This window comes from Rutilus rutilus (genome assembly GCF_951802725.1).
Source record: "Rutilus rutilus genome assembly, chromosome: 13".
Classification (NCBI taxonomy): Eukaryota; Metazoa; Chordata; class Actinopteri; order Cypriniformes; family Leuciscidae; genus Rutilus; species Rutilus rutilus.
This window is the reverse complement of record NC_140218.1, coordinates 35,607,406-35,633,805: the sequence shown is the minus strand read 5'-3', so window position 1 is coordinate 35,633,805 and position 26,400 is coordinate 35,607,406. Positions and strand designations below refer to the sequence as shown.

General features: G+C 42.2%; 1 long non-coding RNA gene across 1 annotated transcript in view; it reads right to left on the bottom strand.

Annotated features, from left to right (window-relative positions):
- LOC311303067 overlaps nucleotides 1-8,701 on the bottom strand; it is a 9,895-nt gene extending 1,194 nt beyond the window's left edge. The window contains exons 1-2 of the long non-coding RNA XR_014629702.1: nucleotides 8,600-8,701; nucleotides 1-880 (exon numbers count right to left, since the gene is read on the bottom strand). The exon at nucleotides 1-880 is cut by the window's left edge and continues 1,194 nt beyond it. This is a non-coding gene — a long non-coding RNA (uncharacterized lncRNA). The remainder of the gene's footprint in view (nucleotides 881-8,599) is intronic.
- Nucleotides 8,702-26,400: the final 17,699 nt, after the last annotated feature.

The following is a 26,400-nucleotide window of genomic DNA, read 5'->3' as shown; positions in this document are numbered from 1 at the left end:
TATTTTATTTTTTTATAGACATAAGCCTCGTCTGGATATTCAGTTCAGACTGATGTCTGTTCAGAGTTGAGCTCTATGTGTGTTTGTTTGGTCTGAGTGCTGAGATTCTCTCTACAGACCAGCACACACTGGAGAGGCTCTGAAATCACTGTCAAACTCAACAAGCAGTGAGACATCACGTACCAAGACTTGTGAAAGACGGGGAAACAGTGAACCAACACACATGGTAAATAGAGCACAACTAAGGTAACCATGGTAACAAGAAACAATGACGCACCTGGTCTGTTGTCACTGACAGGTGTTCTGGGAGGAGTGGGCGGGGCTTTGCATGTGATTATGCCTGTGACAACCAATACACACACAGGTGCCAGAATTGAGCCAACACCGAGATAAAAACCATAACCACCAAATGCCACCAATAATGCACACATTACAGGAAAAATAAGTATAATGATGGAGATTATGACATAACACGGGGTTGAGAAAATCTGAGCAGAGATCAGTGGATATTTCAGTGTCAGAACCCTCTCCAGAGACACCAGCTGTTGCAGGTGAACGCCACACACTTTCAGACAAAAATATCCATGCACTATAATGACTGAGACAAAGTCAAAGCCATAGACAAGACCTGAAGAAAGAAGCTTTGACACTATATATATATACAGGGGCAGTTGCAACAGGTCACAGAGGAGGAGGAGGATGATGAAGGCTGAGATCTGGCCTCTGGTCTTTCTCTGAAGATGCACAAAATAAAAAGCCCAAATCAGACACGGCACCCCCACACACAGAGCAGCGATGAAGAAGATGGACAGTCTGATGTGAAAATCTCTGTCATTGTCCTCCATGGTCTACAGTAAGTTTACTGCTGCACTTTGAGTTGCTGAAAGAAAAGAGAGAAACAAACTTTTAAGAAAAATACCCTAAGATGGTTTTAGAGTGGTTTGGGTTGAGAGACCAGCTAAACCAGTTTACAATAGCAACTGACTATAGCAAACCACTTTGAGTTGGTTTTATGTTTTTTTCTTTTCACCAGAAAAATGAAAAAGATATTTTTAAAATATGAAAATATGAAGTTCCCTTTCACTTTAGGTAAGTTAAGGAAATTAAAAATGGCCTTTGAAAGAATGCCACAGAAGAATCATAACAATATTGAAACTTACAACATCGCTATCAAAATTAAAATCCAGTTTTTGTTAACTATGTGTATTCATGTGCCATGCATATAAATTGAACACATGCACACACACAGTAAATTCCCCGGTGTTAAATAAACCACCAGCAGGGTGTTAAAAGTAACACTGAAGCAGTGTTCGAGTTAATGAGATAATTAAGTGATTAATTGAGTGATGATTGCTTGATTATTGAAGACAGCTGATGATAAAAAGCAGATTAACAGAAATAAGAGAAACAAAAGAACTACAACTGACTTCCAGACACAGCCTTAGATGAAATCAACTGAAAATATCTCTTAATGCAAACCAGTTTGACCTTATTTCTATCAATCACCTACAGAAGTTCTTTTTGAGTATTAACAGAGTTTTAGATGTTGATGTTTTATTGAAAATGTATGGTTACCATTATGGTGATTAGTGTTTCCTTTAGTTGGGCAGTTTGACTATTTTAATTTTTTTTAGTGGTTGTCTTTGAAGCAGTGTTTACCAAAACACATAATTTTTTGCAAAGGAAACCATAAACAAAGATGATCAGGTGCTTGATTAATAACAAGTAACAAACACTTTTCTTTATGATGACATATATATATATACATACATGCAGGTAGGTCACGTTAGTCAAGCTCGCATCAGCTGACCCTCAGCTGATCCACATCTACCTATAGGAATACGACACCTATCATCGTATACATACATAAGCTTCTTCAGCATTATCAGCAGCTGTCACGTTTCTCAGGAGTGAATTACACTCCTCCATCCCCAGCTCCTCCTCTCGCCCAGTCAGGATTTGGCATTCGGATTCCCCTTTGAATCAGAATAAATTCTCGAATGATGTTGTACTTTAAAATCTTGAATTAAATATATTTGCAAACTTTCATGTTGGTTCTGTTCTGTTTACCCCAAGGGGGGTTATTGCTGCTCTCCCTGCTCTCGCCCAGAACGGAACCATACCGCCAATCCAATCTGTATGCTAATTGTCAATCATATTTGACGGTAGTGGTCCTGACAGAAATCAATTTAATCAATACTTTTTTTTTTCTTTTTTTTTTGCCACAGATTAAACATTCTGAATTTTAATTTCTAAATACATTGAAAAGAAAACATAGAGACACACACTAACATCAAGAATCAGCTTATGAGTCTCACCAATGGTGACATGCTTCATGCAGCAATGCATACTGGGAGCCATTAGTTTTATAATATGGTGGCTCCCAGCATGCATTGCTGCTTGAAGCATGTCATCATTGTTGTGATTCATATAATAATAATAATAATTCGTTACATTTATATAGCGCTTTTCTAGGCACTCAAAGCGCTTTACAAGGAAGGGGGAATCTCCTCAACCACCACCAATGTGCAGCATCCACTTGGATGATGCGACGGCAGCCATATTGCGCCAGAACGCCCACCACACACCAGCTTACTGGTGGAGAGGAGACAGTGATGAAGCCAATCAGTATATGGGGATGATTAGGAGGCCATGATGGACAGAGGCCAAGGGGCAAATTTGGCCAGGATGTCGGGGTTACACCCCTACTCTTTTTCGAAGGACATCCTGGGATTTTTAATGACCACAGAGAGTCAGGACCTCGGTTTAACGTCTCATCCGAAGGACGGATATGCAGATTCTTGATGTCTGTGTGTGTCTAAAATAATTTCCCCCAAAATGTATTTTAAAAATCACAATTTAGAATGTCTGATCTGTGGCAAGAAATTATTGTTGGTGAAAATAACCTATTAATAACAAATAACCATGATGGTTAAAACTATATCACCTGATCATCTTTGTTTCTGGCTTTCTTTGTAACAAATTATGTGTTTTGGAAAACACTTTTACAAAGATCACAAACTTGCATAAAAATAACCAAGTCAAACTGCCCAACTAAAGGAAACACAGATCACCATAATGGTAACTTAACAAAACCTGTAATTTCCAATAAAACATCAACATCTACACCTCTATTAATTCTCAGTAACTAGTTGGTAATAAGAGCTGGCAATGCTGTTTGTGGAGTTGTTTAATCCTCCTCTGCTGAGATCTTTCGAGATTTAATGTCTTCTTTTATCTTCAGTTGATTTCATCTCCGGAAGTCAGTTGTAGTTCTTGTGTTTCTCTTTTCTTCAGTGATTCTGCTTGTTATCATTAGGTGTCATCAATGCTCAATCATCACTCAGATAATCACTTAATAATATCATTAACTCTAACACTGCAGGGTGGTGCTTGGTACAGTATCTGCCTCTATCCATCTAAAGCCACCAACACACTACAAGATAAACGGGTCAGTTTTGGGCTCAAATCCCTCCTTCTGACAGTCCTATAGTAAAGTCACAATTATCTTGATGGTTCTACAGATTATCTTATCAGATTGTCCTGTGGTGTGAGGTGTGTTAAGAGTGACTGAATCTGCTCGGAAGAAAGTCGGGGTCACACCGATCTCAAATCGTAAAATATCCAACATGTTGAATATTTACGATCATAAAATCCTGTTGTGTGAGGTGAACCCCTTGGAAAAACGCACACACTCTGTAAACTGTGTGTAGGGGTCCAATCTTCAGCTCGCTGGCAGGAGCTGCTAATTACAGGTCACGTGACCTTCCACAAGTTACAATAATTTTCTAGTTTCTGTAAATTGTTTAAAAATACTTTGAATAAAAGAACATATTTATTTATTTTCATCCACATCTGAATGTTTGGCTCCTGGCAGTTCAGTCCAGCTGCTATTGAGCTCCAAGAGTAGTTTATAGTCAAATTAAATACAATTAAATGATAGCAAATTTAAATAATCACAAAATATTTCAACAATAACAATCTGAAAGCAGAAACTAGCCCGATTGACTTCTGTTAATCAGCTAAGCGGACACAGTTATAAGCTGACAATCTCAAAAATACTAAATGTTTGCAGATTATCTAGTTTGAGTGGATATACTGGTCTATCATTACTGAAAAGAAGAAGACAAAAAGCTGTTACTGGCTAAAAATAGTTGTGTGGAAAATTAAACCTGAGAAAGTTTCTCTTCTTTCTTTTATTTTCCGATTGTTCACATGCATCTGTCAAAACTGAAGTCACATCGTCGAAACTCTTCATACATTCAGTGAAACAGAAGTCTATATGCAGAGCAAACTGTGAATCCTTTTTCATTGCTTTCACACAAAATGTATTCAATGACCACATTTTCTCAAATTCATGAACACTTTGCACATTTCTGCAGTACTTATATTCAAATATATAATATTAGACGAATAGGTAACACTTTATAATAACGTTCAGTTTATAATAACGTTCAGTTGTAAGTCATTAATAAATGGTTAGTTGATGAACTAATCATTTACAAAACATTCATAAAAGATTAGCTAACATTTTATGTATGTTTTGTAAATTTAGTTTCAAGTCATTTACAAGTGATTAGTAAATGATTAACTAATCCTTTATGAAACATGACTATGTATTCATAAATGATTAATAAATTATGTTACATTTTTTGAATGTTTTGCTCACATCAGGTGCACAGTGGTTAGACTCCATGTGTTTCAGAGAAGACAGCTGTCTATACCCTCACCAGTTAGCACTGTAGTACACACTACACTACACTACACTACACTACACTACACTACACACTACAGAAGACAGCTGTCTATACCCTCACCAGTCAGCACTTACACTGCAGTGCACACTACACTACACTACACACTACACTACACACAACACTACACACTACACTACAGAAGCTCTAAATGAATTCATCTCATGGTGTGATAACCACTGTTTAGAACTAAATGTATCTAAAACTAAAGAAATAATTATTGACTTCAGGAGAAATCGAGATAGTGTTTTTGAGAGCACTATACATAATGCAAAGGTTGAAATTGTCTCCTCATATAAATATTTGGGCACTGTCTTTGATGAACATCTTAGATTTGATCTTAACAGCGCTACCATCGCAAAGAAAGGGCAACAGAGAATTCACCTTCTTCGTAAATTAAATACTTTCTCCGTTTCGCCGGTCATTCTGTGCAGATTTTATCAGTCTTTTATTGAGAGTCTTTTAAATTTTTCTTTTATCTGCTGGTTTCATAATTTGAGCATCAAAGACAGGAATAGCCTGAATAACATTGTAAAGATCTGCTCTAAAATTATCGGCGAAAAACAGAGAGACTTAAATGTCTTTTGTAACCAGCAAATACTGCGGAAGGCAAAGAGCATCCTGGCTGCTCCTGGTCATGCTTTGGCAGGTGAATTCTCTCTGCTGCCTTCTGGGCGTCGTTACGCGCTCCCGGTATGTAAGACGAATCGTCATTCTAAATCTTTCATTCCTTATGCGATTAAACTTTTAAATTCCGCATAGAGTTCCTGGAGAAGGGAAAAATTGCACATGCTGACGAATACTGTGTACTGCTGTACGTTATGTGGGTGTGTGTGTGATGGACTGATGGACTTTGTTACTTGTGTGAATAATGCGTGTGATTTGTATTATTTATTGTTATTTACATGCTGCTCTTAATTAATTGCCCCTTGTGGGATCAATAAAGTTGATTGAATTGAATTGAATTGAATTGAACTACACTACAGAAGACAGCTGTCTATACCCTCACCAGTCAGCACTTACACTGCAGTACACACTACACACTACACTACACACTACACTACAGAAGACAGCTGTCTATACCCTCACCAGTCAGCACTTACACTGCAGTGCACACTACACTACACAACACTACACACTACACTACAGAAGACAGCTGTCTATACCCTCACCAGTCAGCACTTACACTGCAGTGCACACTACACTACACTACACTACACTACACTACACACTACACTACAGAAGACAGCTGTCTATACCCTCACCAGTCAGCACTTACACTGCAGTGCACACTACACTACACTACACTACACACTACATACTACACACTACACTACACGCTACACTACAGAAGACAGCTGTCTATACACTCACCATACACTCACCAGTCAGCACTTACACTGCAGTGCACACTACACTACACTACACTACACACTACACTACAGAAGACAGCTGTCTATACCCTCACCAGTCAGCACTTACACTGCAGTGCACACTACACTACACTACACTACACACTACACTACAGAAGACAGCTGTCTATACCCTCACCAGTCAGCACTTACACTGCAGTGCACACTACACTACACTACACACTACATACTACACACTACACTACACGCTACACTACAGAAGACAGCTGTCTATACACTCACCAGTCAGCACTTACACTGCAGTGCACACTACACTACACTACAGAAGACAGCTGTCTATACACTCACCAGTCAGCACTTACACTGCAGTGCACACTACACACTACACTACACACTACACTACAGAAGACAGCTGTCTATACCCTCACCAGTCAGCACTTACACTGCAGTGCACACTACACTACACTACACTACACACTACACTACAGAAGACAGCTGTCTATACCCTCACCAGTCAGCACTTACACTGCAGTGCACACTACACTACACTACACTACACACTACACTACAGAAGACAGCTGTCTATACCCTCACCAGTCAGCACTTACACTGCAGTGCACACTACACTACACTACACTACACACTACATACTACACACTACACTACACGCTACACTACAGAAGACAGCTGTCTATACACTCACCAGTCAGCACTTACACTGCAGTGCACACTACACTACACTACAGAAGACAGCTGTCTATACACTCACCAGTCAGCACTTACACTGCAGTGCACACTACACACTACACTACACACTACACTACAGAAGACAGCTGTCTATACCCTCACCAGTCAGCACTTACACTGCAGTGCACACTACACTACACTACACACTACACTACAGAAGACAGCTGTCTACCCTCACCAGTCAGCACTTACACTGCAGTGCACACTACACTACACTACACTACACACTACACTACACACTACACTACAGAAGACAGCTGTCTATACCCTCACCAGTAAGCACTTACACTGCAGTGCACACTACACTACACTACACTACACACTACACTACACACTACACTACAGAAGACAGCTGTCTATACCCTCACCAGTAAGCACTTACACTGCAGTGCACACTACACTACACTACACTACACACTACACTACACACTACACTACAGAAGACAGCTGTCTACCCTCACCAGTCAGCACTTACACTGCAGTGCACACTACACTACACTACACTACACTACACACTACACTACACACTACACTACAGAAGACAGCTGTCTATACCCTCACCAGTCAGCACTTACACTGCAGTGCACACTACACTACACTACACTACACACTACACTACAGAAGACAGCTGTCTATACCCTCACCAGTAAGCACTTACACTGCAGTGCACACTACACACTATACTACAGAAGACAGCTGTCTATACCCTCACCAGTCAGCACTTACACTGCAGTGCACACTACAGTGTTCAACACCTGTTATAACATATTAATAAATCATTTACAACACTTTCTGCATCCCCTAATCTAAAGTTTAAACTATTCATCACTTGTGATGAATAACAAATGTGTAACACAAATGTGTTACACTTACCTATTACAAATGATCTGTACGTGTATTCAAGACATTTACAACACTTTCTGCACCCTCTAATTGCTACATACATATTTTTTTTCATCATTTATTAAACATTTATGAAATGCATAGTCATGTTTTGTAAATTATTAATCATTTACTAATCAATTGTAAATGACCTACAAAACATACATACAATTATTAACATATCACGTATTAATCATTTATGAACGCATAGTTATGTTTTGCAAATAATTAGTTAATCATTTACTAATCACTTGTAAATGACTTGTAACAGAATTTACAAAACATACATAAAATGTTAGTATATCACTTGCTAATCATTTATGAATGTTCTGTAAATGATTAGTTCATCATTAACTAACCATTTATTAATGACTTACAACTGAACATTATTATAAAGTGTTACCGAAGAATATTTAAAATGAAATAAAATAATAATTATTATAAACAAAACTAATTGCAATTTCAGCTGAAGGTCTGCCCAGGTAGTTTCTCTTTGTAATGTTTAACCCAATAAAGTTACGGACAGCAGCTTTAAGCTTGTTTCCATATTAGTTAATAGTAGTAGTTGTAGTGTAGTACTACTCGTAAGTCCTGTATTACTTACACAGTTACTTATTAATGACGGACCATAATTCTAAAAGTGATACCAAAATTTCTTTAAAAAACAAGAATGGCATTCTCTAATCATCTGACTTTTTCTGTTTCGGGTTCATGCACTTGAACATTGAAACTCCCTCCAGAGCATCCAGTCACTTTGAAACAAAGTACCTGACCTGCCAAACACAAGGTCATTTAATCATAATAATAAGATATTTGACCCAGACAAACCAGTAAAGAACTGACCTGAGATCAGGCAGAGAGTGATGATGATGATGATGATGATGATGGTGGTGATGATGATGATGATGATGATGATGATGATGATGATAATGAAGATGGCAGCTCTGATTCCAGACTGACTTCAGTCTCAAGGATATTCAAAGAAACAGTCGTGTCAGATAACAGTGATGAACAAATATGCATATCTTCTGTCTGTCTCTCTCATTTCTGCTTCCTTGTTCTCTATAACGGTTTCACCCATCTGCATGTCTAACAGGGCAGATAAGTGTTGAGATATGAGTGGAAGACACGCAGAGCAATATATGCATACAATCACACACAATGCAGATGCACATCAGTATAGTACTATACTCACATATACAGTATATGGACTTTACACATAAATCTGTTGTATAGCATGAAAAAGCACTGAGCAAACTTGAAATGAACTAGAAGAGGCCTCTAGTTATCACTGGGGGAAATAAATAACTGTCTTAAAGTCGGCATGGATTGAAAATCCAGCCTAATCCAGCATCATCTATTTTCTGCCTCTGCAAACTCACGCTCATCTGCACACACTTTTCAGAGCCAAGCCCATATCTCAATATCCAATCAACAACCAATGCAATTAGGCTGAAGTTTCATTCGCAGAACCGTTATACAGAATATGGAAGCAGAAATGAGAGACAGATAGATGCTATGCATATGTTTGTTTATGATTGTTATCTGACACGACTGTTTCTTTGAACATCCTTCTAGGGTTGCCTACTTTCTGAAATGGAAATAAGGAACGGGGTGGGGGGGTTCTAATGCAGGGTTCTCAAGTCTCACGCATTGGCCGTGAGACACACGCAATTCAACCAGTTCACACGCTCACACGCCACACCGTGTATTTCTCACGCTAAAAAAGGCAATGCCAACCAAGTTGTCCTGCAAGCTTTATATATAACGTTGTATACGAGGCGCGGGCACACAAAGTGAAGTTTCCTGCCGCCAGCACGTATCTCGGTCAGATTGCGTTCGTTACTAGGCAACATAGATGCGCAAACACACGAAAGTTGACGGAACATTCTCGGCCACCGTACGCTCGTAACCAACAACATCGCGTGAACACACGTCGTGCTGGAGTCGGAGAAGGTAGCAGCTAAGTTGGAAGAAAGCTCGTCTAACATTTTTAGGCTAGAACATTTAATATATAGCCCATCGTATACATCAGGGGTCACCAAACTAAGGCCCGCGGGCCGACTCAGGCCCGCCACCCCCCTTTGACTGGCCCCCCAGCCCCTCTGCCCCCTACTACTTGAACCGGCCCTATGAGGCAATCCCCAAAAGTCGTCATGGACGGTACGTCATGGTATGGGCGTCACGGTTTGGTGCATACATTTACACGGAGAATACACGGTATAAAAATAAATAAAACTCGCGTGCAATTTAATTAATGTAATGCGGAACTACTGTTAGATACGCGGATTCTTTAGGGACACCTAATCTGTAGCTCCGCCTTAGCTCTGAAGCAGGCTGCGATGTAAATATTGCTATGCTGGAATATGTTGAGAGAGAGGTGTGGGTGCGATCGAAAACTCGTAAAGTGTTTACTTATATTTGTGTGTGTGTGTGTGTGTGTGTGTGTGTGTGTGTGTGTGTGTGTGTGTGTGTGTGAGGCGCGGCCGCGATCGGTGTGTGTGTGTGTGTGTGTGTGTGTGTATGAGGCGCGGCCGCGATCGAACAGTGGAAACATAAAAACATGAAACGTAGCAGATTAATTTTCAATTCATTCAGGTACAATTACCAAAAATATCAAGGTATTTTTATTAATGAACTAATTATATAAAACTATTGTCAGTGCACTACAAATAAACTGGTTCTATGCCTTTACTTTATTAATAATTATTTTTTTTTTTTTTTAAATACAAGGTTTAATACATTTATTTTTCTTTTGGTGGTCCAGCCTGAGACATGCACAAGCCTTCTGCATTTTTGTTTTGCTTTTCCCTCCATTGTACCGAACTCGTACCGAACCGTGATGTCTTAACCGAGGTATGAACCGAACCGTGACTTCTGTACCGTTCCACGCCTAAAAGAGAGTGCAGAGTTTTCAAAGAATAGTGGACCAACGATTATTTGTGAAGAATAACTTTAATTAAAACAAAGTGTGAAGACTCGATTACAACTTTTGCAAACCACTAGTAAAGATAAACAAATATGTGCCAGGAATCAAGTGTTGATATAGTAGTGGGGATATAGTAGTGGGGATGGCTGTGCCAGGCTAGTAATCTCTACTACACAATGAGGCCTGCTGGTGGTCATTTTGGTCTGGGTCATACAATTCTATGTTATATAGCTGACCTGGACCCGGCCCCCCATCACAGTCAGGAATGATAATGTGGCCCCCAGAGAAAAAAGTTTGGTGACCCCTGTTATAGCATATTATAATACAATATTTATAGAATATAGGCCTAATCAATATACAAGACTGAACCACATAGATGTGACATATAAAGGCTATCATGATCATTTTGCCAACAATGAACCATGGACTTGTTTAGTTTATAATACGTTTTATTTTTAACTTAAACAAATACAACTTATAACATTCAAAACTCATCGGCTTTAGACTGCATTTGAAGAAAAATAAACACAAAAGTTTTCTGTAGCCTTGTGCGAACTTATTCAATACAATTAGACTTCTAGAATGTTCTTTCCAGTGCAAAAAAATCATATTTTTTATTTAATTAGACAACATTTTTAGGAAGTGTAGTGCAAATATCTTTATATAATTATACTTCCATTATAGTTAACTTTCTTTCCAGTGCAAAGCAATAATACATAAAAAAAACAGCTAATAAAGAAATAAAAATGTTCCCGCTGTTGTCACTTGTCGTCATCGTTGCTACGATACGTGACTCACAATGACTGAAACGACCAATTAAAAGAGCATTCTCTGATGATGTTCCAAGATGTTAAAAACGCTACGCTGATCATAGACAAACGGAGAGAAATTAGTATCTACCGCACCGTCGGGTTTTTTTCTTTTCTTATCATAGCCTACAAATGTCTTCGTTCATAATCTGACATAAATCAGAAGCTATGTCTGTCATGGATTTGCACTGAATTGATTCTCAAAAATACGGAACAAAGTGCGTTCCGTATCAGTTCAATACGGAACAAGACTTTTATGTGTCAAATACACTCTAAAAAATGCTGGGTTGTTTTAACCCAATGTTGGGTCAAATATGGACTAACCCAACGTTGGGTTAAAAATGCAATTTAAAAATGGAAAAACCCAGCCGTTGGGTTACATTTTTAATGTAACCAATGCAATTTGTCAATTTTTTTATTGCATTTTTGTCCATTTTTGATTTTGTCCAAAATGCAATTTGTACATTTTTAAACTGCATTTTTTAACCCAACGTTGGGTTAGTCCATATTTGACCCAACATTGGGTTAAAACAACCCAGCATTTTTTAGAGTGTACGGGACGATTCCGTATTATACGGAACGGTTGGCAACCCTACATCCTTCACCACCATCATCATTATCATCACTCTGCCCATAGTTAAAGTTGTTTCAAGCATTCTCATGAGATATCTCTGTAACGTTTTTAGTCCAAAGATGAGGATGGTAGGCAAAAGGTTTCAAACTACAAGCATGTTTTATTAAATAAAGTAGGGCCGTGACATTAACGCGTTAATTTCGATTAATTAATCTGAGACAAAATAACGCGTAAAAAAAAAATAACGCAGATTAATCCATTCCGTATTGACCTTTGAACCTGGAGCCGTTCTAGCCACCATTCCACTGTAAAATGAAGGAGGGAGACGAGAACGCGCTGGCGCTGCCTGCGTCATTGATTGGAACATTTACTTATAAAAAACAGCCGGCATTTCAACGTTGATTCACCGGTGAACGTAGGGGACCAAGGTCGAATCAATGTTGGATTATGTTTCGATTGTGCAAAACGAATCAACGTTGAAATCGTGACGTTGTTTCATTGTTGATTTCGTGACGTTGTTTCACCGTCTCTTCTTTCAATATGGGTGAATAAAGATTGTATGTCGACGTTGTTGAACCAATGATGAATTATGCTTCGGTTTTGCAAATTGAATCAACGTTGATATCGTGACGTTGTTTCACCGTATTACCTTTCATCATGGGATAATGAGTCATGACAATGCTGACTGAATTTATGATTAACTGTACACTAAAATATTGTTAACTGTCAAATTACTTGCAGCAATGGCTTAATTAAACACATTTAATAAAAATATAACACGTGCTCAAGATTGTAAAACAAGTTTTATTCTGAAAAAACAAAAGTCTAAAAATACTTTCTAAAACAGATGAAAAACATCTCAAACTTTAAATTTCAGCATTTTCGAAGTAATGTTAAAAACCTGTAAAGCAAGTGTAAATAATGTTTATAATTTAATGTTTAATATCAAATGTATAATTTTATAATGTTCAATAATTTAATAATGTTCAATTGTATTGTATTGATTATTTGCTATGCACAATTATTTCAATGCTCACCCTTTGAACATTTGAACATTATTTCAATAACATGTTCAACACAATTATTTTTAATTGATTGACAGCCCTAATTTATATGCAATTAAAATGTGATTAATTTCGATTAATTAATTACAAAGCCTCTAATTAATTAGATACATTTTTTTAATCGAGTCCCGGCCCTAAAATAAAGTAAACTCAGGTAATCCAATAAGAAGAAAAACAAACAAACAGTGTGCATATTACGAACAATTCTGGACAATGAACTGAAGGACTTCAATACACAGGGTGACAACTAATTAATCAATAACCATGGTAACAAATGAATAGTGCAAAAATGGAACAAAGGAAACCAAGTAACCAAGGAAATACAAACTAAAAGTTCATGAAAATTAAAAACAAACGGGCAGACTGTGAAAATCAACTAGATTTGATAAAAGGAAACCTATTATGCCCCTTTTTGTCCCCAGAATGTGTCTGTGAAGTTTCAGCTCAAAAAACCCCACAGATCATATATTATAGCATGTCCAATTTGCCCCTATTTGGGTGTGAGCAAAAACACCCTTTTTTTAGTGTGTGTACTAGGGGTGGCATGGTACATGAAAAAACATCCGAACCGTTTGGTTCGCTTGTCTCGGTTCGGTGTGTTGAACACAGTTCGACGCATGCGCAATGTAGCCTCGTGCCCGTGCTAATGCAAAGCATAAATCAAATGTATGTAGAATAACATTACGATGTCCAGCAATTGATTTAAAAAGTACACTGGGTTTACTTAGACATTTAATGAGATCTACTCCACTATATGTTGTTTTTTTCACGTGAATGAATACATAGATTGTATTGAATACATGAATACATAGATTACAACACCTTCGAGTATATAAAACGAGCCAATGGCAATGAAATGCCATGGGTCTGCGGAATTTGCATAGCGTAACTCCGCCCGCCGCAGGGGGTATATAAGGAAGTACGCTGCACAATGCAGACATGCTTTCGCTTCGGAGCCGAGAACTTCTCCACTCCTGCAAGCCAAAGATTCTGAGTTAGTCTTCTCTTACCTTCGAGACGAGCGAGCTCTCCGGTGTTGGTGTGACGGCGATTTCAGCGAGTGCACACTTCCCTGCTGATCTTGTCAGTGATCTGACAGTTAGTGTGATTTCTCCCTGTTCGCTTCAACATCCGCGGAGTTTTCCTCTCACAAAAAGAGCATTGCATGTGGCACGTCTTTTTAAAGATGTCTCGCCCGTGCACTTCTGGTTGTGGTCGCGATGTATTTTCTCCTGATGGGCACAATCTCTGCTTAGCGTGTTTGGGCGTTGATCACGCTGAAGCAGCGTTTGTGGATGATTCATGTTCCCATTGCGGGAACATGACCATCTCCATGCTGCGGTCGAGACTCAATGAGCTCATCAGAGCGAGAGTCCCCTCATCCACACCCCGATCTACGGTCTCCCCGAGAGGCTGTACTTCGGCTGGTGGCCAGGGTGACCTGAGGGTATCTGTGTGGGACAAACCGCCGATACGTCCACGGTCCACACACCCCTCTTCAGCATTGGTACCCGCGAGCGTGCAAACCGAAACCGCCGGTCCCTCTACGGAGGCCCCGCGCGTTTCGTTTGGCGTTCCACAGGAGGATGCAATGTCGATCACTGCATCACAAGGTGGGCATGAGTCCTCGGGAAGTGAGGATTCGGCTGTGTTGCCGCCCTCGGGCGTGCCAGCATTGCCCGAGTCTGATCACGAGCTGACTGCCATGCTTTCCCGGGCAGCCGCGGCCATTGGGCTCGAGTGGTCCCCGCCGCCCGATCCAGTGCGCTCGCGGCTGGATGATTGGTTTTTGGGAGCGGCCGCTGACATTCGTCGCCGCCCAACCCCAATACCATTCTTCCCGGAAGTGCATGAGGAAGTCACGCGGTCCTGGAAGGCTCCCATGTCTTCCCGCGATCGTTCGTCGGCTTTCTCCGCCTTTCCTCCCCTCGATAGAGCTGATGCTTGTGGGTACACTGGGATTCCCACGGTTGAACGTTCTGTCGCGATGCAGCTGTGTCCGGCAGGCGCTTCATCACGTGGTGATCCTAAGCACCCGTCCAAAGCCTGTGGATTCTCGTCCACTCTCGTGGCGAAGTCTTACAGTGCGGCGGGACAGGCAGCTGTCTCTTTGCATGCCATGGCCATTCTGCAGGTCTACCAGGCCCAGATGCTTCGTGACATGCACGAGGGCCGCCCACGGGCCACGCTCCTCTCATCCCCCTCTGTCGCCAGACCCCTGCCAGAGCACGCCCCCGTGGGACGCGCGCCCTCCCCTGGCCTCCTCTGGCAGGACGCGGTTAATGACCGTGCCCCCGCACAGGGCCGCTATGCCACCCTCGCCGGTGCCGGTCATTCCGCCTCGCTGCCCCACCGACGGTACGTCTGTGGTTCGTATGACCCCGCTGGTGCACTTTCTGGAGGCCTGGCTAGAGCTTCCCAGACTGTCCCGCTGGGTCGCGAGAACCATCAGGCTCGGCTACGCGATTCAGTTCGCGAGATCTCCTCCCCGCTTCAGGGGAGTCCGCTTCACTATGATCGGTGGCAATGCCCCTGTCATGAGAGCGGAGGTCGCCACCCTACTGGCGAAGGGTGCGATCGAGATTGTCCCTCCAGCCGAAATGAAGTCCGGCTTCTACAGCCCTTACTTCATTGTACCCAAGAAGTCCGGTGGGTTACGGCCAATCCTCGACCTGCGCGTCTTGAACCGCTCCCTTCACAGGCTGCCATTCAAGATGCTAACGGCCAAACACATCCTCCAGTGTGTGCGGCCGCAGGATTGGTTTGCAGCGATCGACCTGAAGGACGCCTACTTCCATGTCTCCATTTTACCTCGACACAGACCGTTTCTACGGTTTGCTTTCGAGGGGCAGGCATACCAGTACGCGGTTCTCCCTTTCGGGCTAGCCCTGTCTCCTCGCGTCTTTACGAAGGTCGTCGAGGCAGCCCTTGTTCCCCTCCGGGAACACGGGGTTCGCATCCTGAACTATCTCGACGACTGGCTGATCCTAGCTCACTCTCGAGACCAGGTTTGCGAACACAGGGACCTAGTGCTCCGGCACCTAGCTCGTCTGGGCCTTCGGGTCAACTGGGAGAAGAGCAAACTCTGCCCCGTGCAGAGGATCTCTTTTCTCGGTATGGAGATCGACTCGGTCGCCATGTGCGCGCAGCTTACGAGCGAGCGCGCGCAGTCACTGCTGACTTGTCTTCGTCAGTTCGAGGGCAAGAGTGCGGTTCCACTGAAACTTTTTCAGAGGCTCCTGGGGCATATGGCATCCGCAGCCGCAGTAACGCCGCTGGGATTGCTTCATATGAGACCGCTTCAGCTTTGGCTTCAGAATCAGAATCAGAATCAGAATCAGAATCAGAATCAGAAAGAGCTTTATTGCCAAGTGTGCTTGCACCCACAAGGAATTTTTCTTGGTACTGAAGCTTCCAGTGCACATATACAAATACAAATACAACAAGAACATAGTAATACAAATTCTAAGAATAAAAATATATAAAAAATAAATAAAAATAGTATAAAAGTAAAAAAGTAGGGTCACAGTTGGGTTTAGTCTTAATAAACATTTACAGATTATGAACATATTTACAGTATTTTGAGTAGTATGAATAATATAAATATAAATATCACCTGAATTAGAGAATATTACACTAGACAGTGGGAGTCTAGCGCATGTTACAGATTATAAACATATTTACAGTATTTTGAGTAGTATGAATAATATAGATATAAATATCACCTGAGTTTATTTCACTAGACAGTGGGAGTATTGCACTTACAGGCATATGCTTTGGGGGGCATGTTAAGTGTTCAGAAGGGAAATGGCCTGTGGAAAGAAACTGTTCCTGTGCCTGGATGTTCTTGTGGCCAGTGATCTGTGTCGCCGTCCTGACGGTAACAGTTCAAACAGGGGGTGTCCAGGGTGAGTGGAGTCCGTGATGATTTTACCTGCTCTCTTCCTCACTCTGGAAGAGTACAGGTCCTGGAGGGTTGGCAGGGGGGCACCAATCGAGTCGATCGAGTCCCGAGGTGGGCATGGCAACACGGCACGCTCCAAGTCCCAGTGACTCCAGCCTGCCGTCAGACCTTCACCCCGTGGGCGAACCTCAGTTTTCTACGGGCCGGAGTGCCCTTAGAACGAGTTTCCCGGCATGTTGTTGTATCAACAGATGCCTCCAACACGGGCTGGGGCGCCATGTGCAATGGTCATGCTGCCGCGGGCTCCTGGACAGGACCCCAGCGCCTTTGGCATGTCAATTGCCTCGAGTTGCTGGCTGTACGTCTCGCCCTGCACCGCTTCCATGCGCTGCTCAGGGGTCAGCACGTACTAGTCCGATCAGACAATACCGCAACAGTAGCGTACATCAACCATCAAGGTGGTCTACGCTCCCGCCGTATGTCGCAACTCGCTCGCCACCTCCTCATATGGAGTCAGAAGCATCTGAGGTCGCTTCGAGCCATTTATATCCCGGGACACCTGAACCAGGCGGCCGACGAGCTGTCTCGAGTTCGGCCTCTCGCTGGAGATTGGCGACTCCATCCCCGGACGGTTCAGCTGATTTGGGATCAGTTCGGCGACGCACAGGTAGACCTGTTTGCCTCCCACGACTCGTCCCATTGCGACCTGTTTTATTCCCTGACCGAGGGCACGCTCGGCACGGATGCACTGGCGCACAGCTGGCCGCGGGGCCTAAGCAAGTATGCGTTTCCCCCAGTGAGCCTTCTTGCGCAGACCTTGCGCAAGATCAGGGAGGACGAGGAGCAGGTCATTTTGGTTGCCCCGTATTGGCCCAACCGGACCTGGTTCTCCGAACTAGTACTCCTCGCGACAGCACCTCCCTGGCCAATTCCTCTGAGGAAGGACCTCCTTTCTCAGGGACGGGGCACCTTATGGCACCCTCGTCCCGATCTTTGGAACCTCCACGTGTGGCTCCTGGACGGGACGAGGCAGGTTTGAGTACCCTACCACCTGCGGTGGTGGCTACCATCACTTCCGCTAGAGCATCGTCCACGAGACATGCCTATGCGTTGAAGTGGAACCTCTTCGTCAACTGGTGTTCTTCTAAACATCAAGAACCCACGAAATGCCCGATCAGTGTCGTGCTTTCCTTCCTGCAAGAAGGGTTGGAGCGAAGGCTGTCTCCCTCCACCCTGAAAGTGTATGTTGCCGCCATTGCCGCACATCACGAAGCAGTTGATGGTAAGTCTCTGGGAAAGCACGACCTGATCGTCAGGTTCCTGAGGGGAGCGAGGAGACTAAATCCTCCTCGTCCTCCCCTCGTTCCCTCTTGGGACCTCTCAGTGGTTCTAACTGCCCTGCAGAGTGCTCCATTTGAGCCTTTGCAATCAGTGGAGCTTAAGTTCCTGTCAATGAAGACAGCGCTCCTGGTTGCATTGGCCTCCATCAAGAGGGTAGGGGACCTGCAGGCATTTTCGGTTGACGAAGCGTGCCTGGAATTCGGGCCGGCTGACTCTCACGTGATCCTGAGACCCCGGCTTGGATATATGCCCAAGGTTCCTACCACCCCCTTTCGAGACCAGGTGGTGAACCTGCAAGCGCTGCCCTTGGAGGAGGCAGACCCAGCCTTGGCACTGCTCTGTCCAGTACGCGCCCTCCGTGCTTACGTAGACAGAACGCGGTGTTTCAGGACCTCAGACCAGCTCTTTGTCTGTCATGGTGGGAAGCTGAAGGGAAAGGCTCTCTCAAAGCAAAGGTTATCTCACTGGATAGTGGATACCATTGCTTTGGCATACCAGCAGCAAGGTCGCCCGTGCCCCCTTGGTGTGAAAGCCCACTCCACACGTAGTGTGGCTTCCTCTTGGGCTCTAGCGCATGGCGCCTCGCTAACAGACATTTGTAGAGCTGCAGGCTGGGCGACACCCAACACATTCGCGAGATTCTATAATCTCCGCGTAGAGCCAGTTTCTTTTCATGTACTCGCTTCAACCAGCCGGTGCTAGATTCTGCTCAGGTGTCTTCGCTTGCTCGCCATTCCTCTCCACGGACGGGATACGTGCGATATTCTCTCAGGTGAGTCTGATAAGCTCTGAGTTCCTCCAGCACTGGTGACGTCAACGCCTGAGTTATGCCAATCTGCCATAATGCAGCTTTTGCGCTTGACTAGGTGCCTCCATGTGCATGGTTCCCCCTCTGGGCGACCCCCACATGTGTATTCCACTGTAAGTCTCCTTGTGAGCGTGTGTCTTTCCCTTGGCAAGCCACCTTGCCACCCCTGGGGTTTAAAATTCCACCTACGGCTGGACACCCCAGTGATTCTCCATATGCATCCCTCTGGGTCATATGTGTATTCTAAGTCCCCCCCATCAATGGCTGGGCATGATTGCATATTTCTCTCTGGAGATATGCTTCCCAGTGTACCTTGGTATCCCTGTGTTAAGTAGGACTCCTTCGTTCGTGCTAGTCTCACAACAGGGAGCTCAGACTTATGCAGGGCACTGGAAGACAGCCGAGGTGGCGTGATTAGACTGGAACCCCAATCGTCGTCATCCGACATAACTCGGAGTGACCACGAAAGGGAACGTCTCGGTTACGGATGTAACCCTCGTTCCCTGAGTGGGAACGGAGACGTTACGTCTTCCTGCCACTTCCGCTGTACCGCTGAAAAACGCCTGGGGCCAGTCTCGGCTCCTCAGCGAAGGCATGTCTGCATTGTGCAGCGTACTTCCTTATATACCCCCTGCGGCGGGCGGAGTTACGCTATGCAAATTCCGCAGACCCATGGCATTTCATTGCCATTGGCTCGTTTTATATACTCAAAGGTGATAGGCTTCTAAGCGAAACCCCAATCGTCGTCATCCGACGTAACGTCTCCGTTCCCACTCAGGGAACGAGGGTTACATCCGTAACTGAGACGTTCTGAGTTCTAATCCGCACTCATATATAGATTTTTTTCTTTTTCATCAAAACCGATTATGTTTATCAGTGGTTGTATATCAAGCAGGGACAGATTTGTGTGAATTTTGTTTTGTGATTTCACCGGAACGAATAATAGAGAGTCTCCTCAACGGATTGAACCGAGTGAAGACTCTTGTGTGCGCGAGCCACAAGAGAACACTATCAGCGCCACTGATCGCAGCGGCAACGAGCACTTTGATCACTTGATTAAAAAACTAATTTCAGCGCTGGATTGCTTTTTATTTAACAAACGAACGAAACGAATAATTTGCTAGTTACAGTTTTTTTCAATTGTTTACACACAATTTTGAAAACAGAGTTCTTTTTGTCAAAATATAATCACAATTATCCAAACACCACAATCAATTAGCAAACTTCCTAGATTGTTTGCAAAATTACACACTTCAGTCAAAACATACACACTTCAGTCAAAACATATAGACATATTTGTGAAAATGCTATTTGTTTTCATTTAACCAACACAGTCATCAATGATCATACACTATTGCAGCCAGTTTCACACTGCTGTGATAAATAAAAAACATTTATAAAAAAAATATATATATAGATAGATTTTTGGCCAGACATTCTTACTGTATGTAAGAGATAATTTAGGTGACAAAAAATAGTGAGAAACTCACAACATTATTCATGATTTGTTTTGAGATATAAGGAGAATGTAGACAAATACTGTAGGCCTACTATAACCTTACCAAGCACTGCACAACACTTGATGCTGCAGACTGAATATTTCAAGTATTTATTTCAATACTTACAGTATTTCTTACCATAATCAGTTACAGTAATCAACCAACAATATCAATTACTGTAAACAAATAAAATCTATAGACAAATAAAAATGACTGCATAAATTACCATACATTTACATACTGTACCATACATACAGTACATACACTTTGACTCTGAAGAAAAGTAAAGTAAAAGTAAACAGAAATGAAAGAAAACTACTGTAAAAGCAACAAGAATACTGTAACTATCCGTCTCTCCGTCTGGCTGGATCAGGCCATAAGATTTCATCCACATCACAGGCTATGTCTTCATTGGCAAGGCACCGTTGGAAGAATCGCCTTGTGTGACGAATCCACCCCTGCACTGAAGCTGCTTCAATAAGATCACATGCCTGTTCCATGGCCTGAATGAGGGGCAAACGGTCATAAGGCCGCAGGTCATATACCTTCCACCGCCACGCTGAAAAAAATTCTTCTATAGGATTCAGGAAGGGGGGAGTATGGGGGAAGGTATTAAACTTCAAAATCAGGGTGATCATGGAACCAGTTCTGGACCAGAGCAGCCCGATGAAATGAGACATTGTCCCAAACGACAATGTACCGCATCTGGTCCACTTGGTGTAATGCTGTGACAATCTCATGCAATCGGTCAAGAAATGCAAGTATCAGATTTGCATTATAGGGTCCCTGATTTGCATGGTGGTGGAGGACCCCATTTTGTGTGATAGCAGCGCAAAGGGTGATGTTACCCCCTCGCTGCCCTGGCACATTGGTGATTGCCCTGTGCCCAATTACATTTCTCCCTCTTCTTCTTGTTTTTGCAAGGTTAAATCCAGCCTCATCCACATATATAAATTCATGTTGAATTTCAGCAGCATCCATTTGCAAGACTCTCTGAAACACATTACTGTAAAGAAAATAGGATGCTATTCAATATCTATAGCACAGTATTTTTTTTTGTGACAGAACATTAGGAGCAGTGCATGATACCACACCATAGTCAGATGAACAATGCATACCTCCACATACTCATTGCGCAGATGTTTCACTCTGTCTGAATTTCTGTCAAATGGTACCCGATACAGTTGCTTCATGTATATTTGATTTTTCTTTAGGATTCGACCTAATGTTGACAGAGAGACTCGTTGGATGTTATTGAAAATATTGTCATCATTGATGATATTGGCTTGGATTTCTCGTAGCCTGATACAATTATTGGCCAAAACCATGTTCACAATGGCGGCATCTTGTGCACGACTAAACATAGTGGTCCATCCACCTTGTCCTCGACCCTCAATCCTATGTATAAAAAAAATAAATAATAATTTTATATATATATATATATATATATATATATATATATATATATATATATATATATATATATATATATATATATATATATATCCACTAACCACACAGTATACATTGAAACTGAAGCTTGTATAATCAATATTGTTTACTGTGGCATTTGACAGTAGGCTATATATATATATATATATATATATATATATATATATAGCCTACTGTCAAATGTCACAGTAAACAATATTGATTATACAAGCTTCAGTTTCAATGTATACTGTGTGGTTAGCTTACCTGTTTTCTCGATGAAATGTCCGAATTACTGACGCAACAGTATTTCTGCTGAGATTTGGTTGAACTCTTTGTCCAGCTTCCATCAGTGTCAGTCCATGGTTGATAACATGGTCAATAAGTGTTGCACGGATTTCTCGAGTCAAATTTGGTCCTTGTCTTCTTTGTTCAGGTTCTATCACCTCTTCAAGTCCTTCTCTACCTCTTCCTCTACCTAGGTGTCTTCCTCTACCTCCTTCTCCTCTTCCTCTACCTCCTTCTCCTCTTCCTCTACCTCCTTCTCCTCTACCTATGCCTCTTCCTCTACCTTCTTCTCCTCTACCTATGCCTCTTCCTCTACCTCTACCTCCTTCTCCTCTTCCTCTACCTCTACCTCTACCTCTACCTCTACCGCCTTCATCTCCTCTTTGAGCTCCCCCTCTCATTCTCACTGTTCTTCTTCTTCTAACTCCTTCCATTTTTGTTGAAGACAGGTGAACTCACCTGCTGCCTTTTATAGCACACCTGAGTGCTGCGTTTTCAAATTAGCACATGTGTGCTTCCACACCTGGTAGATGTGTTTATCCAATTCGTTCATTAGTGTGGTAATTGGCAATCCGGTGCTTTGTAATTACAAGGAAGTAACCTTTCAATCCTTATCTGTGTCTAAGGTGTGAAAATGTGTGTAGAGTTTTACAAATCACTGTGTGTAATGTTTTGCAAAAAGGGTGAAGCAGACATTGTGTGTAATGTTGTGCAAATCTGTGGAGGTGTTTTGCTCATTGGAGTAAAATTTTGCTAATTGTGTGGAAATTTTAATTTAAGTGTGTAAACAATCGTAAAAAACTGTAACTGGAGATGTTTTATTTATTTGTATTGGTACATCCGTGCCGCAAGATATCGACCCTGGCAAAAAGTGGTGGGTACATGTCCCATCCGCAAATTACGCCTATGATGACGAGACACGAGGAGAAATTGATACAGAACTGTCCGACACAGCCCAGCTCTCACTACAGATGGATGGACCTCCAGGCCCACTGAAAGTTTCCTCACGGTAACCGCTCGCACACTCACTATATTACTTCAAAATGGGAAATGAGAAGCTGCGTTTTGCAAACAAGCCCCATTTATGAAATAAATAAATAAATAATTAGATAATTAAGCTATATATCATAAGCTGAAGTACATTTTTGGAGTGTTAAAAATTAAAAGAAAAAAATAACAACAAGAACCGTACAGAACCGAAAACCGTGACCCTAAAACCGTGATACGAACCGAACCATGGGTTTTGTGAACCGTGCCACCCCTAGTGTGTACCTTTAAATGCAAATGAGCTGCTGCTCACTGCCCCTTTTCCTAAGAGGGTGGAGACTTTACCCAGGCAACAACAAATCTAGAGCGAATAGAGCTGTGTCCCAATTCAGGGGCTGCATTCTTTGAAGGCCGAGTCCTTCGAAGTGCGCACCGAGACTTGTTTAAAGGGGAAAGTATAGCCTATTGCGTCAACGCTGCGTGACGAAGGCTGTCCCAATTCAAAGGTCCTTCGAAGGCTCCTTCAAAATGTGGCCGGCAAATGCGTCCTTCTTTTCCTGTGAGTGCAGGATACATCAGAAGGATCTTTCGCAGCCTTGCCTACCCCAGAATTCACTGCGCGCCGGAGACGGAATTGCCAGATTGTTTTCTCTTCTTGTCAGATTGGTAGAGAAATTAACTTTTGGTTATGTGAATTCAAATTTGTAAGTGAAACAATCATATACATTAATTTTATGTAAGTAATAATTTGTATTGTTAACAAATAACAATCTGTGCATTGTTTATTTTTGTAATCCAAGTTATAATTTGTAAATCTAATAAAGAAATGATTCTGTGCATTTATTTCTGTCATGTCAATTAATTTGTAAATGATACAAAACTAAATTGCTCTATACATTTTTACTTACAGTACTTTTTACAACTATTTACAAGATAAAGAAGTTATGTTTAAGATAAGAAAAACTAAATACAAGTTTAAATTAACAGTATACATAAACCAGATTGGACTGTTATTGAGCTGAGCAGGAGATCCTGGATGTGCTCCACAATAGAGACGCTGGTAAAGCCTCCGCTGGGATCAGTGCATATTTCCACTGTCCACCAACAGGTTTGCAGGGCTGCCAGTCACTGAGATGTTCTCAGAAAGAGGGAAGAATAACTTAAATGAACTCACAGACTCAAAAATCAAATCATACAATATTTTAACATGCAAAACTGTGTCTATGAGCTAAACTCTGCAGGACAGGGGCCCTCCTGGACCGACATTGCCTACCCCTGATCTATAAGACATATTTTTAGTGTTTCTATTATATACTGTTCATACCTTTTTAAACAATACCTAATATCAAAATATAATATCCATGTATAAAAAGGCAGTTTTTTTCCTCCGCATTCCAGTCATTCCACCACTGGTTATTTGGAAAATGAAACTAACAAAATGTATAGTCACATTAACAAATTGTTGCAAGCTGGATAATATTGGTCCCGGGAGTGGTTCAATGGGATGGTCTGATTTTGTTGCCTAGCAACTGTGACAGGCATCGCGATGAGCGGCAGTAACATTTGTACTGTAGGCTTCGTTATATATAAAACTTTATATAAGTTATATATATATACATATATATATATATATATATATATATATATATATATATATATATATATATATATATATATTAACAGTTCACCATGTAAAAAAAGTTCACCACGGTCAATTTATGTACATAATAAAGTCTGAAGAGGATAAACTAGCCTATATGAAAAAAAGTAAAAAAATTAATATATATATATACACACACACACACAGTGGGTACGGAAAGTATTCAGACCCCCTTACATTTTTCACTCTTTGTTATATTGCAGCCATTTGCTAAAATCATTTAAGTTAATTTTTTTTCCCCCTCATTATTGTACCCACAGCACCCCATATTGACAGAAAAACACAGAATTGTTGACATTTTTGCACATTTATTAAAAAAGAAAAACTGAAATATCACATGATCCTAAGTATTCAGACCCTAATGATGCACTTCAGAGAACTTCAGCATGCCACTTTCAACAGTTTGTAGGACTGTTCACAATGTTGTGGAGGAGATGATGACCATCCTCCACAAAATTATTCATTTTCCAAAAGCAGAGGAAATGGAGGAGGTAGGGGAGTGGCTTTGCTCGCCTTGCTGGCCTCGCTGTGCTGCTGGTGCCATCAACGGGTCCCACATCAGGACTGTTCCTCCAGCAGAGCCACAAAAAAGGTGCTACATAAACAGAAAGATCTTCCCTTCCATCATTCTACAGGGCACCTGTGATGCCAAAGGCACACTTATAGATGTGTATATTGGCAATCCAGGCTCTGTACACGATGCCCTTGTGCAGTGCAGATCACCAATGTACCAGCAGGCTCTGTGTCCACCAGCTGGATACTGTCTCTTGGAGATGGTGGAGATGGTTGCCTGCAGCATCCTATTGCAATCATGACCCCATACCGCCAGCCTGTCGCAAGTAAGAACACTCTTTTTTTTATGTCAGACAGACACACACACACACACACACACACACAGAAGATAAACCAAATTGTTACTTTCATGAATTTGCAATACACCACACACTTTCTACACGATTTTTGATTAACAGGCCAAGTTGAAGCCCGATACAACAGGCATCATGCACAAGCATGGTCCATCATCGAGCGCACCTTTGGGATGTTAAACTCACCGGCGTGCAATTTTCTTGCGGGTCCTGGAGATCAGGCCACTGTTCGCCCCAAAGGTGACTGGTGCCTGTTGCATCCTCCACAACATCTGTGTGATGGGAGGTGATCTCTTGGAGGATGAGGATGAGGATGAGGATGAGGAGGAGGAGGAGGAGGAGGAGGAGGAAAGCCAAAAACAAGAAGACAGCAAGGATGGTGAGAATGCAGCAGTGGATGAGAGGGACCGATCAGGGAAACATCTCCGAGGACGTCTGACTGTTCAGCTTTCTTCTCCTGAGGAACTGCCTGCGTGTCTAACTG